Here is a 15619-nt window from a genome sequence, read left to right on the forward strand (position 1 = left end):
TCAACATTGTAATCTTATGTACACCGTATATATATATATTTGCACCTCTTCAAAGAAAAAATTTTTTTTAATTATAATATTTTAAAGAATTATTAATTACAAAAATCTTCGGTTTCAACATAAAATTTAATTTAACCTTCAAAAAGATTTAAATAAGTTAAATAAGATTTCATTTTATTTCAATCAATAAATGTACATCTGATAATAATTATGAAGTCTAAATTTTATTCTGTCCTTTGATCCTATAAATAATATTCAGTAAAATAATAAATGTTATAATAATAAATGTTTCAATCTTTTGCTATCAAAGCTTTGAGTATCATTATAAAGCTATATATCTTCCCATAAAAAAACTTTGACTATCATTATTTTAGGACAATCAACAATTTCATTATGTTAGACAACCAGTCTTGAGGAAAGTACAAATACTAATTGACGTATTTTCTTCAAGACTGTCAAAGAAGAGATCTAAAATCGCACGCTTTGATGTAATAGAGACATCCAAATTTTCATAATTCAATCAATTTTAATTATAAAACGATGGATCTTTTTATTTAAAATATTATTGTCTCTAGAATCTTTTATTAAACAGGATTCACATAATAGAGGATTTGTACATAAATTTAAAATTCATAAATCATCAGAACCTTTTTTAATTTAAACTACACAAAATATAAATATTTATTTCATTTAGACCATTTTCATTAGATATATACGTGCAATGATATATTGAACTCTTAATTTAACCAAATTAATTTCCAAAACTTTTTCTTAATTTACCCCATAGTAAATTATTCTCTTATTTCCTGATCTAATTCCACTTAATAATTCAATGGAAGCTGTGTAAAAATTAATGCGCAATCACTTCTAAGTATCAAGTAAAAATGATCCCTTCGGTACCCTTGACAAGGTGTCAAAGGTCAAAACATGTAATCAATTGACACGTGGCCGGAAATCCCATATTATATATGACTAGTGATCATTTGTTTCGTTCCTTCTTTACTTCTGCTTTTGTGTCGCACTGCGCCTTCTTGTAAATAAATCATGCCTGCCTCCCAGAAGAGAATAAAACGAAATAAAATTCCAAAATGCTTTTTCACTGCTTCAAACTTGCCTCTTACTTCCCATAAAATCACGTTACATACGCTAATAGATTACGTTTTAGAAGTTAGCTGTTAAACACTGATTAGAAAGGATATTTTGTAAAGATATTAAATAATGCACACCTTAAAGAAAACTGAATTATTAAATTAATAATATAACTATTTTAAATGTCACAGAAAAATTTCTCTCGTATTTACTTTTTTTATAAAATATCACATTTCTTATTTATTTATACAAACACCTGTTGATCATTACACTTTCCTAGCTTCAGTTTGCAGTGAGAGCTAAATTTATCTTTTAATTTGAATTTCTGTCAAAATGATGGCAACGCACGGGAAAAAGCTAATTTTTCCCCCTAACTCATAGCACGCTCAGATACAGGCTGAATTTTATTTTTTGTTTTGTGAGAAATAAATTGTTAAAAATTCTGATTAAAAACAATTCAATAAAATAGAAAATTAATAGATTAAGACATTGATATTATTGAAATTTTTTTAAACTTTAGATTGATGTAATAATCAGTTTTGTCCTGTAATAACATGGGAAAATACCAAAATTAGTTGACTGAAGTGCAACTCTTTTTATTTAAAATATTAGTGTCTCAAGAATATTTTGTTAAATATGATTAACATGCCAAAGGATCTCTAAAAATTTAAAATTCGGGATTTATCAGAGGATCTATTGATTCAAATTACATAAAATATAGTTATTTACTTTATTTAGACCATTTTGTTAGCAGATGTTTGTCTGTCACTAAAAGTTTACAAATTAGTTGTTGAACCATAATTAAAGTGGATATCCTATATATATCAAACCATATTTGCCTTAAGTACAGCTGATTTATTGAATTAATATTATAGTTATTGTAAAAGGTTATAGAAAACTTTTTCTTGTATTTATTTTTTAGAAAATATCATATTTATTTCATTTCATGCAAACATCTACTGAAAATTACATTTTTCTAGGTTTAATTTATAGTAATAATTAGCTTATTTTTTTAATTTGAGATTTTGTCAGTGTGATGTCAACACATTTATAAAAGCTAATTTTGTACCATACGCGCATAACGTGCTAATGCAGTTTAGATTTTATTTTTATTTTGTGCGGAATAAATTGTTGGAAAATATGGTTAAAATATTTTTTTAATTCATTAAAAATATAAACTCAATTTATTGGTTAAAGCATTGGTATATTTGAAAAGATATTTTTTGAACTTTAAGATGAGGCAAAAATAATTTCTGTAGTGAAATATTTTCCGAATTTATCATGGAGATATGCCAAAATGCCGTTGGCGCAGTTTAGCCACGGTTGGCTCTTGTGCCACTAAAACTCATAACCAACCAACCAACCAGCCAAAATGCCGTCTTAATTTTTAATTAATGAAAGTTCTAATAAAAATTTCAAATAAATCTCCTCGAAGTGCACATTCTCACCCTCCAAAGTATGTATGTGTCCAGTTTGGCAGCTCTGCTTTAAATGGTCTGGCTTGTAGAGCACCAAGATACATAAATACATTCATCTTTATTATACGTAAAGATAAAGATAAAGGCAAGCACATTACAATTTGTCCTAACAGTCAAACCCTTATATAACTTTAGGTTGGTAACCCCTTTTTTGCATGCAAAATTATAATACATGTATATTATAATTTTAATATCAAGATTTTTTATATATTGTGTGTTTTCCGAATGCCGAATTGCTTTCTAGCTAAAGCAAGCTTCGTTTTTAAAGAACTGATGCCATGAAAACAAAATAGTTACTCAAGAGAATGTCTTTAAATAAATTTTCTTTCAAACAGCGCCATTTCAAGCAATGTCCATAAAAATATATGTTTAGAACGTGAAAGCATTAATTAAGAATAGAATTTTTAAATTCTGAGTAGATCTTCAAAGTGCTGCTATGCTTACAGCAGATTTTTTTCGTTAAATTAGTAAAGTTTTTTCCATCCAGCTATGACGAGTTCCCGCGTTTTCCGACGGCCCAAGTCGACCGTTCTGTTAATTTGCCATTTCATACAGATGTGGCCAACTGTATGAAAAAAAATAAATAAAAGCCAAGCGCCATATTCTAGGCTATAGTTTTAATTACATAAATTTACATTATGTACATGGGTAACTGTTGTGAAATGTACAGCTTTGGTAGTTTAAGAAATATTTTCTTAACCATCAACAAATACTAGTGAACATGGCGATCTCTCCTCCTCTCTCCTAGTTTCTTCACACCCCGTCCCTCTCTTTTCCCTGCTCTCTGGGGGCGACCTTGGAACCCGGGATGCAAAATTTGGCAGAATATCGCCCTGCGGAGTGAGAGAACCATGGCCGATTCTTACTAATTAATTTTCAAAATAGCAACAAAATAACCTCAGAGCTTTAATAGAACAAAAAAAAATCTGGTATTTATTTTTTGGAGTATGCAGAAAGCAGAAAAAATTTATTATTAACAATAACAATTTTTTATTTGCATAAAAATTGTTAAAATTTTAAGAAAGTGTAAATATACGAGATTTGATTAAACTTGTAACGTTATAATTTTAATTCATATTTCAATCAAGTTCTTCTTCAATAGCATATTTCCTATTTTCATGAAATTAATTTAAAATCTAGCGTAAGTGCTAGATAAAACATTATTAAATATAATTAATTAAAAATTCTAATAAATAAAAACATGTGTGAAATATTTTTGCATATTATATATATCTTAATTTAGTTATTTAGGCGTTTAATTCTCAGCTTTTATATTTACATATTTTATTTTTACAAATAAACTATTTATCTCGTATCTACAATTTTTAATAATATCTGTAGGCAAATAATGTTATATATATATATATAGTTCTAGCATTTTTATTCGTATTTAAAACCAGGAAGGTTGTATTAAAGGTAAAATTATTTTTACACGCTTGGGAATTTTTTTCCCATGTATGAGATTTGCATCTTTAAGAAAATGCTTCTTTGTATTAGATTCTCATAATAAATAAAAAATTTGATCTAATTTACTTCTTATTTGAACACTGTTTAATTGATGAACCGCTAAGTTAGGTTTTTTTTTTCTCAACTATCTAATTAGAAAATTCCTTTTTATTTTGGGAATGGTTTGTCATTTTAATTTAATTTAAAGAAGTGAAGTTTCTTGCCTCAAAAGATTTCTCTTCAGTCCTTGATTCCTGTAAACTTTGTAGGGACTATTCGCAAATCCCTCTGCAGGTTAAAAAAATAAGAGTTGTGGCACTTATCATAGTATCTAGGCATTGCTGAGTAGATCTCTAAAGGTACCAAAATTGCAGAATTAAATCTGTTGAGAACTAATGGCGCAGAATTGATAAAGGACCCTCACAAATCATCAGAAGTTTGTACTCCCACAGCCTGGAATACTTTTAATCCTTAATCTTGCAGTTTTACAAGCAATGAATTAAGTGTGTGTAAGCAAGTGTTTAATTTTTTTAATTAAAATTTCAAAAAAAAAATCGCCCATAATTGCAAATTTTTACCTTCCAAAATATGCCAAATTTATTTGCTGGCGATTTCACCTCGGAAATCGCCAATAAATACACATTCATGCTTATTATTGCTAAAAACAGGAATCATTGCATGTTTAAATGTAATAATTACTATATATTTTAATTTTATAGTTTATTATTTGCAGATAATTTAAATTCAGCAATTTAATTTTATATCTTAAAAACACGAATATAAATATTGTCGAAAGTAGTTAGGGATTCATTATGCGAAAGAAAAAGTGATAGGTAATTTCCAGCAAAATTGCAATGTGGATAATTATTGAACAAATAACAATTATATTTTAAACAACGTTTTTTTTATTACAATTTCGAATAATTTTTGCAGTTTTAGGTGCAATAAATTAAATATTATTTAATTTTTTAATTATGTAATAATTATTTGCTAATAAATAATAATAATAATAATAATAATAATATATATATATATATATATATATATATATATATATATATATATATATATATATATATATATATATTCAGCAATTTTTGTCTTAAATCCGCGAACATAAATGCTGGCGAAAAAAAAGTTAAGGATTCATTGTGAGAATTAAAAATAACTGGAGATTTCCAACAAATTTACTTGATAAATCTAAAGAATTAATTAAATTTATTATTAAAAATATACCTTTCTCATACATTCAATTTTTAATAAGTCACTAAACTGAAAAAGAGAGTCTGATATTAAAAATTGAAATCATAATAAAGTATAAAAGAAGAACAAAATAAAGAATTCTTTTGGGGGTTCGCTTTTACCCTGAGGGCCCCGACACGTGCTTGCTGCTACTTGATTTTAATTTGCCCCTGGATAGCGCAGTGACAAAGTGCATGTCCGTCAAAAGAAACTGGCCTTTGTTCGTCAAACTTTCCTCCTTTCAGACATGAAAGAAATTGAAAACTCGGAATTGGCATATTTCCTGTTCGATTTTCGAGCTTTTATTAAATTTTGAAAGGGACCGGATTGAATGAGCGTGTCATCCTTTGTCATCAGGTGGCCAGCTCTGTCGTCGTCATCTGGTCAGTGTGTAACAAAGGCGGAACAAGAGGAGAGAATGCCATAAGCGCCATCACCACGGGGCTCGAACTTCAGAACTCAATTAGTTGCATTCAGAAGAAAAGTAAGGTTTTTTCCCCCTCCCCCTCAACTTTTGATCTCTAAATCAGTGGTCTTAAAACTGGGTTCAGCAGAAACACTTGAGTGCCGCGAGATGTCGTTAGGAGTACCGCGAGTAGCCGAAAATATTAGAAAAGCTGAACCACGCGCAAAAGATAAAATCGCTCTACGAGAGACAGAAATTAAACATTAATGTAATTGATTATACTCAAAATTTATCGCTTTCATTAGATAAAATTTCTCTGTCTGAAATTTTCTTAAGACTCTGATAACAATGTTTTTTTTTTTTTTTTTTTTTTTTTTTTTATGTTTGTATATGTAATCACTATATGTCGAAAAGTTAAACAGCGGATTAACTGAATTTTACATAGATGCAGTTTAAGGAAATGGAACATCCTCCTAAAAACCATTATAGATTGTTATTAATTCTAATTAATTAAAATTTAAACGAAATTTTATGAATTAAGCAATAACAAGCTATTTCACATTTTTTTTATTATTTATTTATTTATTTTTACATGGTTCTTTTTAAAAAATTTTCCAACAATTTTTCATTTTATCGATATAAATATAATAGCGTACTTTTTCCTTCATTTTAACAAATGTAAAAAGGATTTTGCTTTATTCTTAGGCCATAAGAAGATTGTAAATGATTTTTAAATGTGTGTGTGTGTGTGTGTGTGTGTGTGTGTGTGTGTGTGTGTGCGTGTGTGTGTGTGTGCGTGCGTGTGTGTGTGTGCGTGTGTGTGTGTGCGTGTGTGTGTGTGTGTGTGTGTGTGTGTGTGTGTGTGTGTGTGTGTGTGTGTGTGTGTGTGTGTGTGTGTGTGTGTGTGTGTGTGTGTGTGTGTGTGTGTGTGTGTGACCCAAAATTTAAAGTGATCTAGGATAAATTTCAACTAATCCAGTAAATTGCTTTCTGAATTCAAACACATTCATAAAAAATATAATAATAAAAAGAAGAATCATTCAATTTGGAATGATTCATGATTTACGCAATATACCAAAATATTACTCAATGAAAAAATTTAATAATTAAAAATATATTCAGTGCTTGAAATTAATACGCGCAGAAAAAATAGACATAATACAAAAATGTTAAAAATAATCGTAACTCCAATCTGCTTATTTCTGAAGTCAAACGTTTGCTGTAAATGTCAAGGTTATCAAAAATGTTATCAAAAGAATGTTTGGAATGTAAAATATCTTCAATATAGAAAAATGAATCAACAATTGAAAAATGATATTTTAATAGCATTAAGGAAAGAGGCTTAGGTTTCACTTAAAACAGTAGGAATATTGTAGCAAAAATATGAAAAATAATCAATATCCTTTTTTGAAGAAACCGTCCAGTCTAATATCTTTATAACAGATAAATTTCATGCAAAAGATTCAGTGCGAAATTGCAAACATTTCAACATTTTCTTGCATCAAACTTTACTTCAAATAGTAATAGAATTTGTGTGCGTTTTTTCCTTAGTAGTTTTCAATTTATTGTTTGATTGCTAGTGGCAATTAAAGCTTTCAGAGCGCGAAAAATTAAATGATTTCAAAAGCCAACTTGATCTCATAAAATTAAATTAATTGACATTATGAAATTAATATAATAACTTTAATGGGAGAACCAGCTGATGGCGTCTAGTTCGTATAAACATTTACATTTTTGTTTAAATGTAGTTTTAATATAAACTTTTCTTGTCATAAAATTTTACTTTGAAATATGCTGATCGCAGTTGATAAAAAGTGCAAGGAAGGGATGATATTCGTTCTTTTATCTGAGTGAGTCTCTGAATAAACCCGTACTGAAATAGAGTTAACTTGTAAATATTAGATCACATTTATACAAAATCTAAATCCCCTCTGAACCGAAATCAAACAGGAGAAGACAGATCATTATCCAGCTGCAAACCAGTGGAAAAGAAATTTTTAAAAAATTGAAGGTCACCAAAAAGTAATACCGAGGACTGCTAGCCGACTTGTTTACATTTAGGTATTTCGGTTTGCTAAACAACGGAATCAAATAAATAGTAGTGAAATAAAGAAAGTAAACTTCAAAAATAAAGGGAAATGAGAAAATAATAAAAATGTGAATAAGAGTAATATAATAGAAATGAAATGTAATGCTATAGAAGTAAAGTAAATAATATTACAGTCTCATGGCAAATATTAGAAAGCATTGCATTTAATTGTATCTTTTAATAGGCAGCGTTATGACATTACAAACTTTTTCTCCTGCAAAATGAACAATAGATGCCGAAATTAAATTGATGCAATCGATTTATTGCCGGCGTCCTTGCATAGGGGTAGCGCATCTTCCCCGTGATCTGGGCATCCCGGGTTCGAATCCCGTTTCGGGCATTGTTGTTCTTTGTCTGTGTTCTATATGTGAGGTGTGTGAAAAAAGAGGTTGTGCAAGCGAATGTGTGAGTTTCATCTTCATATGAGCTAGAAGTCAGACTTCTGCCCTCGGGTGCTCAGGGGTCTTTACTCTCAGACGCTACTGCACCCTCTTTCCGTGGAAACGCGGACACGACGTCCTCATCTATTTATTATTAATAACAATGGAAGGCACTTCATATATGAGAATAAGAAACTGCCGTATCAATAAGCAGGTTCTCGCTTCTCTGATAAGTGTAATAATGAATTGGAATTGAGTTACCGATCTTACTCCTTAGTGGATGGTGGAAGTATGACAGTGCCGTAATGGGAACATTCTACATATATCGACAGTGCCTGATTTATTGCAGTGGTGGCCTGATCATTCAATTCGCCCGAATACTTAGGCAGAACTGGGATAATTCGAGGTAATTTAGCATTAGTTATGTAAGAATGAATTGACTCCATTATCGTCTAACAGATAAGAATTTGATGACTTGGTGCGATTCGACTTTGAGACCAGTGGGTTCCAGATTAGAGATCTGATTCACCTGAAGAACCACCATAAGCAGGTATGACTCACGTTAAATCGGTGGGGGCCAAATGTCCGCTGATTGGTGAGATACGAAACTTTGGAGAAGGAGTGCCCTCTCGGATATCGTCCTCCTCATCTGGTCATGGTTCAAAATTACGATTAGCCCTAGTGTTGCTTTGAAACTGGACTTTAATATGTAACTAATAGATATGCATAAAAAGATCAATCGACGGAACGAATTCAAAATTTGATACAACTGTGCAATTTTGGTGCGAAGACTAACTTACATTCACCGACTTTTTGCTTTATCAGTTATGGAATTCATGCGCATACAGTTGGACATAAAGGTAAACTTGGAAGAGTTCATTCAAAATTGGCATATATATACTTTTTGGTGTTAAATATTCAGCTCATTCAGAAAAATGAAGCGGATTTTCTCCTATTTACAAGTAGATTTCATTTCGAAGCACATTTAAAGGAAAGAAAAATCATCAAGATATTAAGGAAGAAGTTTTCGAAAATTACACTTCTTTATCTTGCTTTACTTTATATATAAGAAAATATAAAATTATTTTCTCAAATTGCTGTGCTTACAAATCGTACGTCCTGAAATCTCTTACCATTGTCTTTCGTTTTTAACTTCCCCTTCGAGATTTCAGATGCTGTATCACAAATCACTACAAACGTCAGTCTTTTCCATGGGGAATCTACAAAGTGAGATTAATACAGTGAATGAAATAAACTGAAATTGAAATGAAGTCATGTTCTGTGCTGTTTTTCTTTGATGTCAATTGAAACATTTTTTTTTTCATTGTTATCTGACGCTTTATTCTCACTCTTTTTTTTTGGTAGTATTTTTACAAAACAAAATTAGAATCATATTTTAAATAAAACGTAACTTTAAACTCAAGAAATTTTATGATTTTTTTTCGTCTTTTTTATTAATAATAAAGGGATGTGTGCGTGTGCGTGTGTGTACATAAATTTACTTTAAAGAATTGGAAGGCTTTTTAGGACAATTAATTTTAATTAATTAAAAATCAAGCTAGTTTTTTTTTTTTTTAATACCGTTTCTTTTTTTATTTCCAAAAAATAATATTGTAAAAAATAGATTTATACAGCATTTTAAAATTCTTAAAAATTTTCTTTTTTTTATACAAATTTAATGGTTTGGCTAATTAAACCTAAATTTGGTAAATTTCTCATAAACATTCTTCAATATGATTTGCAGCAATAAATTTATAATTTGCTGTATAATTTGCAGCATAGACCTGGTGAAATTCAAAAACTTTCCATTGATCCATCAAGCAATTAATTAATTGTGCTATTACACATCCATTAAAAGCTAAAGAAGAACGAATCTGCTTATTATTTGAGCGGTTTATATAAACAATCATATGGTGAAATTGTTTCAGCAAAAACTACGTGTTATTAGAAAATGAATAAAGCAGTGAATTGCATTTTAATGACACTACCATGTCATTAAACTCAATGCCATTAGCACTGTTCGTGTACACATTAATCAGAGCAAACGAGGTTATTAAATAACATGAATATAATTATCTCTTAGAATTTGATAGTTGAAAATATTTTGTTCAAAGACACTTCAAGTTATATATATATATATATATATATATATATATATATATATATATATATATTTCATAGAAGGTTATAGATTTCATTTCTTGGTAAATTGAAATTAAACATAACCAATATTCCATGAACCAGCTGGTCGCTAAAGGCGTCTAATTTATAATAAAATACATTCATTCGCTGTAGTTTATGCAATTAGATGCATTTCAAAAATTGTAATTTTTTAAAAATGTAGAAATCAATTAGATCATTTTTTATGAATTATGTATACGCATTCAATCCCAAATAAAATAAAGTTGAATTGAAAATATTTCATTCTATATTAATGTTTTAACAGCCATAAAGGGAATACAGTTCATTTTTAATAAATAACAAACATACTGTTTTTTTATATGTACGCAAAAAATTCAAATATGTTTTAATTTGATGCCTGTATTCACCTCATAAATTAATACTCTAAAAATAGCATCATAGGCAATTTTGAATTTACATGGATTCGGCAGCAGCAACCGATGGACTGCGTAATATCCGTTTCCATAGAGCAATTACTCTGAATAAAAGTGTTTTTTTCACCCATCGTTGGTTCTTCAACTTTTTCCGACTGACCGACCGCCCTTCACGGGTGTTGACATTCAATAACACTCGCCAGGTTTCTTAGAATTCTCGGCTATATATGAATATGAAACTTGAATTAGTTCCAATTGGTAGACGAGTATTGTCTATTCGGACTATGATATGGATCCCTTCCAGTCCATTGTGATATTTTTTATGGACATGAGCAGTGGCAAATTTAGATATTGTGTGGCTCTTGACAGTGCCTATTGTGAGACCCATCTTTTAATAATTAGTCAATTTAGTTTTATGTTTCAATAATTTTTTTAACTTAATCAACATGTTAATAAATTATTTTAAAGGTGTTTTTTTTTCGCATTTTACTAACTTTATGAAAATATTTATGCTTTAATTTTTTAATATATAGAAAAAAATAGCTAAAGTAAAAAAAAAAAAAATACTTGGAAAAATTAGCCACAGTTATTAGCTAAACATTTTCATGCTTACAAATAATATTATAATATATTATAAATAAATTGCATACTTCAAATAAATATTTTATTAAAAATTATTATTTTATATGGTTTTTACAGGGAAACATCGTAATAAAAACTTTTAAATTAATAATGAATTATATGATATATTATAAAATTAAAATTAATTCTATTTTAATTTTTTGATACAGCCTTTAATATTTCATTGCAAATATATACTCTCTCTCTCTCTCTTCCTCTGTGTGTGTGTCACCCTATAGGCCGTTTGACCTATAGCTTTCAAAGAAATTTTTTCCTTTGACTACTCTAATGTGGAAATATTTTTTTTAATTTTTAATAAATAAACATTAAAACCATGTTATTTAAATTGTCTTACATATGTTCTATTCTATATATATTTGAGACTTTCTAGTTGGGATTAGCTCCTTAACATCAATGCGCTATTAAAAATTTAAATATCCCGGCATCTATCGTCAAAATTCCTCTATTTTGTAACTTCATTTTTTATACATCTGGTAAACTACGCAGCTATTGAAAAAAAATCTGCTTCTTAATAATTTAGCCTTTCATCAGTGTACAAAAATCATAAAATTGAATACTTAATAAAACAATGGTATGAATTTCAGGGCAGTAATGTAATCTATTGTTGAAAATTAAGCAAAAGCTTTTAAAATTCAGGGAATTCCCTCGTATCATTGAAAAGACAATTTTTTTAGATATTAAAATGCTATAAAATTAATTTTTGCACAAAAATATTTTTAAAAGTTATCGCGGCAAAACACCAACGTTTCGCAAAATTTTTAATTATTTTGAATTCTAATTACAATTCAAAAAAATCTCTTCAAATTCCCATCCCCCAAAATAGCATATTTGTGACAAGTTTGGTAACTCTAAGTCAAACGCTCTAATCTAGAGCGTCAACGCACCCACTTTCACCTTAATAGACAGAGGACTTGTAAAATGAATGATTAAAGGAATAATTATTTATAAACATTGACAAAAAATTTTAAAAGGCAGCATTGCCATGAGAGAAACCACTGATAATACTTAATCCTTCCCTTTCGTTATTTTCCTACTCCCCATTAAAGCTTTTTGTCAGCACCTAATTGAGACAGCTTAACTTGTCTAGCCTAGAGTAATGTTTTAAACTCCCAATCATGCGAATGAAGAAAGTTTGACGATTCTGCTGTTGTTTGAAAGTGTAAACTAATTTAACTAATTGACAAAATCCAGGCACCTCTTCAAGGAATGCTAGTTCTTTGTGAATAATATATCCACCAAAAGACGTTGTTTTGTTTTGAAAAATGTGCAAGTGTTTCAGCTATGGCTCCTTCAAAGTAAAGCAATTAGACAAATTGGTGAGGACACGTACAATCACCTACTTTAATATTACCAAATGTCAAGTGATAAGATAACTTCCTAGTGAACCGCATGCGAAATTTAAGAAAATCACTGCCGCGAAAAGGTGGCTTTACGAAATTGAAGTTAGTTTATGCTGTAGGATAAATGATTGAAAGTAATTACTTTACCAAATTTTAGAAGCCATTTCTGCACTAAAAAGCTGGTTTTTGGTTTTTGAATTTCAAATGCTTTCCTGAAAAATTTATTAAGTAATATTCTGTGACGGAAAAGGCTTATAGAGACAGTAATTGCGGTCTCCATAAAAACTCAAAAAAAAAAATCGAAATGTTATTTTTACATACAAAATTAGCATAGAGAAAAACTAAATAGTTTTCATTTACTTTTTTGGCCACCTAATCACATTTTTTTAAAAAAAGAAACAGTTTGGATTTATTAAAATTAAATGAAAATAATCTTTGATTGTATCATTTCCCTCTGTTAAGTGAAAAATATTGTATAATCATTATAATGCAGATGATGTGTAAATGGCCCTATTTTAAAATTGTGTTCAGACGAAACTCTCTTTCAGAAAGTTATGAAATTTTGTGTAAGACGTAATAAAGGAACTGGAATTAATGCGAGCAAATAAAAAAAATTAGTTCAAAATTTCTCCACCAGAAGGCGATTTTTTAATCAATTACACATTTATGGCTGATACTTAATTCATATTTTCTCGCCTTTTTTATTCTTAGGTCACGCTAACGCAATAATTTTTGCTCATCAAATTACACTGTAATTTAATGTGAACAGTAATTAATAATTAACTGTAATCTTCTTCGTCGTAACTTCGATAGCAAATGCCATTGAGCTCAGAAGATCTCGCTGCTTCCAATAGAAACCTTCAAAAAAAAGGTCATTCTAACGTGTTAGACGAGAAAAACAAAACATTCAAGAGACGAAATGCCTTTTAATGTCGTACTCGAGCTCTTTTACGAAATTTATCTCCAAATAAAGAAGGATCAGCGAAGCATATGGTCTCAACGAGAACTAAAAATGCAAAATTTTGTCCAAGTCATGTAGCAATTGTTATAAAACCCAAGAAACCTTCACGAAGATTTTGTTTTCAATGTGCCCGTTATTGTTAATCAGAATATCATTAACGTTAACAGATTGATTTTTGTTAATTAATTTGTTAAATCAAAATGATAATTTCAGTTTAGTTTCTCTACCAAAAAAAATCGGACTTTGAAGAGAATGAGAATAAGTGTATTTATTGTTAAAAATCTTTGATTAATGGTAACCAAATTTGAAGAAAAAAGTTCATTTAATGTTGATTCTGGAAGAGAAAGGAAACTTTCTTTTGCAGAAGGAAAAGAAATGGCTGTGCGTGGGGTGATAAATCTTTCTGTATAAAATATGCGTCGAATTGCAGAAAAATTGGATATGCACCATTCAATTCCCCTTATATTATGAGGAGATCATACAAGCTTCAACATATGCAAATTTGTTGATTTGCATATGTTGAAGTGATTTCACGATTCGACTTCGATTCTCACTTCAATTTCTAATTCGTTTAAATATTGATTTAGAACTACTTTGGAATATCCTTTATACAGATGAAGCGCACTTTCATTTGGACGATTTGGTGAATACTCACAACTGTCGAATTTGAGAACCAGAAAAATCACATTTAGTTTAACTGTAATCACCAAAGTAGCGATGTGGTGTGGGTTTGATGTAATATTTATTCTTCGAGGAATTAAGTATTAGAGTTCAAATAACATGCTCAATCAGCGGACAACGATATGCATCGCTGTTATGGAATAAAATTGTTTTCGGTCAGCAAGATGTGAGATCCTTTCCACCACTTTTCTTATGGAACTCCTCCATACATTTATCTCTGTGTTCAGGACATTATCAAAAATTATTTCAAAGAAGACCGTATCATTTGCAGCCACTTTTGTGATCTATGGTCTCCTTGATCTCCAGACCTAGAACCATGTGACTTTTGACTTTGCGGGCCTTTATCAAGTTCTCTTAAGTTCTCATAATCCAAAAACTTTACCTAATCTTAAATACAGTATTTCACGACAGACTCATTGCATTTCCAAGAATACTCTGCGGTCAATCATGGGACATGATATTTTACGATTCCAGATGGTAACAAGAATGATTACAAATCGTTATGTTAAACATGCTTCGTTGTAATAAAATTTGTAAACTATTATAATTGAATGCTAACTGTGTAACACATTAAAAAGCGCCTTCTGTCGGTGGGATATTGAACTATTTTTTGTTATAGTTATTCGCTTAAATTTCTTCCCTTTAATGTGTCTCATATGAAATTTCATAACTTTTTTAATAGTTTCATCGGCAGAGAACTTTAAAATAGAATCTTTTAATTATGGATGTCCCGTTTATAATATTTTTTAAAATGACAAAAAATTTTGTACTTTACTGAATTGCACTTATTATAAAACAGAGTTGACTTATATACGAGTTAATTATATTTATACTCTAATATTTATATTAAATATTACTCTAATATGCCAAAGTTTATATTTTTATATTCCTTTAATAAATTTGTTTATATTCATTCCTTTATAAAAAAATTGAAAATTAATCACTAAATACCAACAATTTTTATAAATTGTAATTTTATTAAACGGCAATTGAAATTAAATCTTAGCTTTGGTTTTAATTAGAAAAAGGAAAATTTTATATTGAAAATTCAGATGAGAAAACATTAAAGCTAAATTTTCTAGTTTAGTCAGAACAATATTGAAAATTCCTTCACCTTTAGATTATTATTATTTATTTATTTATTTTTGTGATTTTTTTTTGTTTTGAAAATGAAGTGTCCAAGGACAACACAGATAATGTACGCATGTGTGTTTCTGTCCCACTTTATTTAAACAAGGATTAAATCCGTAAATGAATTTGACTAACGATGCAATGTTAATCCTTCATGAAAATTTAAAAATAAGAGTTGA

Source organism: Argiope bruennichi, chromosome 1, assembly GCF_947563725.1.
Source record: "Argiope bruennichi chromosome 1, qqArgBrue1.1, whole genome shotgun sequence".
Taxonomy (NCBI): Eukaryota; Metazoa; Arthropoda; class Arachnida; order Araneae; family Araneidae; genus Argiope; species Argiope bruennichi.